Consider the following 3,336-nt stretch of genomic DNA (forward strand, 5'->3'; position numbering starts at 1 on the left):
AAATCTTCACAGCTGGGCAATAAGCAACATCATGATTAATGGAGAAAAGATTGACATTGACCAGAATTTCTTTTTTTCTTTTTTGATCCACAGCCAATGACCATGGAAACAGCAGTAAGAAAATCAAGGAGTATGTTGCATTAGACAAATCTCCTGCCTAAGACCTTTCTAAAGTGCTAAAAGGTAAAGATGCCACTTTGAGTACTGAAAAGGTGCACCTGACCCAAACTATAGTCTTTTTTTTTTTAATCACCTCAAATGCATGTGAAAACTGAAGAATGAGTAAGAAAGACAGAATTGATGCCTTTGAACTATGGTGTTAACAAATAATATTAAATACACCATGGATTGCCAGAAGAATAAATAAATTTGTATCGGAAGAAGTACAGCCAGAATGCTCTTTAGAAGCAAGAATGACAAGACTTCATCAAAGATGCATGTTATCCAGAGGAACCAGCCCCAGAGAAGGACATCACACTTGGTAAAGAAGAGGGTCAGTGAAAAAGAGGAAGACCTGCAAGGAGGTGGATTCATAGTGGCTTCAACAATAGGCTCAACCCTAGCAAGGACTGTGAGGATGGTGCTGGACTGGGCAATGTTAAATTCTGTCGTACATAACGTCAGTATCAGCAGGAACCAACTTGATGGCACATAACAAGTGTCACTACCAGGTCCTTATATAAAATTGGCATTATCCAACCATTGAAAACTGTATGGAGCCCAGTTCTACGGTGATTCACGTTGGTTTGACATGAGTTTTGATTTCTTTGAGGACAACTGACTTTTCTAAATGAATGAGTAAAGAAAACCTATAGCAGGATTATCATGGAATCAATACATATTAAACTAAAAGAAAAGAAAAGCGACATGAACTATCCTTTTTTTTTTGCTAATGAGAGAAATGCTTCTGTTTTTATGTTTCTACTTCTCAGCCTCTTTCCTTCCTTCTTACTGCAATCTTTAACTTGGATTAGTGTCAAAATGACTGGCATTTAAACACTTACTTTCTTCTTTATCTCCTCTTCCGAGTTTTCCATGGTTAAGCATTCCTTCAAAAAATTTCCTCAAAGAATTTTTCTTCCTTTCAAAAACCAAGAAGTTTAAACAAACTTTAAACATGGCTTTTAACAGATGTCTCAGGCAATGTCATGATTACCTTAAGCAAAATTTGGGAAAGCAAAACTTTGATAAGGGAAAGGTAGTATAAACTATTTATTTTCATAACTGCATTTGCACACACAGGGGATTTTTGCAAATAAATAAGCAGATTTGTTGATCATGAAGTCTGTGGATGTAAGGTACAATAACATGTGAATTAATATCTTGCTAAATAAAAGTTTATTTCATCAGCTCTAAACAAAAATAAATTAAAATGAAAAGTAAATGTTAATGTCTTGGCTTCTGAGAGCCCATGTGCTCATTATACCAGACAAATGCAATGTCTTATAAGTTAATATTTGTTCATTTACAAGGTAGAGACCTGGTGTGGTGCTGTAGGAAAAGCACTAGATGGCTAACCACAAGGTCAGTGGTTCAAACCCACCAGCTGCTCCTCAGAAACCCTAAACAGGATCACAATGAGTTGGAACTGACTAAATCACACTTAATAACAACAACAATTTGCAAGATGTCTATAAGATTAACCTGGTAAAGCTCCTGTGCTAGTCTCCTGAATGTGTTTGATTAGAGATGGAAAGGCTGTTTAATGAGTTCCTCGTGGTTCTCTGAAACAATTTGAACTCGGTTCTTCACCTGCTTTATGCAGCCCACGTTGGGCTTGTGGCTGCTTAGACTGGAGAACATTCAGTTCCTGACAACACTGACACCCTCTGTGGTCGATTTCATGAGTCAATAAAAAGAGAAAGTCCCCAGATATGTCCATGTCCCATGACTAACAACTTCAAAAGTAGAGTCAATAATTAGAAAAGTATATGTAATTTTGTTTGGACCTTAAAAAAAAATGTAGGTAACAAGGATGGAGAGTCAGGAGATGGCAAGATACAGAATCAGAAACAGGTTTACAGGTGTGAGGGAGGCTGGATGGAGCACAGTGCTGGCTTCTTAACTAGAAAAAGAAAAGACCAATAAACAACAGAAGATTCTTAATGATCTGGATACGGCCACACGTGCCTGAGGCCAGACCTATTTCAGGCCAATAATGAGCTTTTGGGCTTGCAGTGTGTTTTATTGGGTTCTGCAGCCTGGAACCCAAGGGTGCTTTTCATTAAGAAGCAGGAGCCTTACCTAAGGGGTGGTTATGTTGGTCTTTCTGACCAGAATGAATTTTTCCTTAGCATCTGACTGAATTCCTCCCTCTGACTCTATACAAATAAAATGGCTTAAAGTAAAATTAGTTGATTGGAATTGGGGCAAGCAAAGGAAACAAGGTGTGCAGAGAAGCTTGCTAAGCCCCTTTGATGATGGCTCTTGTTGTGGTGAAGTGCCATCAAGCTGATTCTAAGTCACAGAGTTTCATAGGGTTTCCAAAGAGCAGCTGGTAGATTGGAACTGCCAGCCTTGTGGTTCCCATTCCAGTGCTTATCCTATAGTACTACATCAGGATGGTCAAGTACCAAATAAATTGCAACAACATCAATTAATATCCATCCAAAGCAAGCGAAACTCAGAAGAAGTGATTTGAATGTAAAGGTTGGGAACAAAGGGGAAGGATCAGCAGCTGGAAAATATGGCCTTGGTGATAGAAATGATGCTTGAGATCGCATGAGAGAATTCTGCAAAACCAATGATTTTTTCGTTTCAAATACCTTCTTTAGACAGCATAAGAGATGAATATACACGTGGACCTTACCAGACGGAATACATAGAAATCAAATTGACTACAACCGCAGAAAGAGATGATGGAAAAGCTCCATATCATCAGTCAAAACAAGGCCAGGGGCAGACTATAGAACAGACCATCAATTACTCATGTGCAAATTCAAACTGAAGCTGACCAACATGAAAACAAGTTCATGAGAGTCAAAATACGACCTTGAATATATCCCACCTAAATTTAGAGATCATCTGAAGAACAGATCTGATACATTAAACACTAAAGACAGAAGACCTAAAGAGTTGTGCGATGACATCAATAACATCATATATGAAGAAAGCAAAAAATCACTGAGAAAAAAAGAAAGAAGGAAAAGATCAAAATGGATGTTAGAAGAGACACTGAAACTTTCTCTCCAGCATAAGAGATGCTAAATCAAATAGAAGAAATGAGGAGGTACAAGAGCTGAACAGAAAATTTCAAAGATCAGCTCAAGAAGACAAAATCAAATACTACAATAAAATGTGCAAACATCTGGAGTCAGAAAACCAAAAAGAAGAACA

The sequence above is a fragment of the Chrysochloris asiatica genome, unplaced genomic scaffold (genome assembly GCF_000296735.1).
Source record: "Chrysochloris asiatica unplaced genomic scaffold, ChrAsi1.0 scaffold00460, whole genome shotgun sequence".
NCBI lineage: Eukaryota > Metazoa > Chordata > Mammalia > Afrosoricida > Chrysochloridae > Chrysochloris > Chrysochloris asiatica.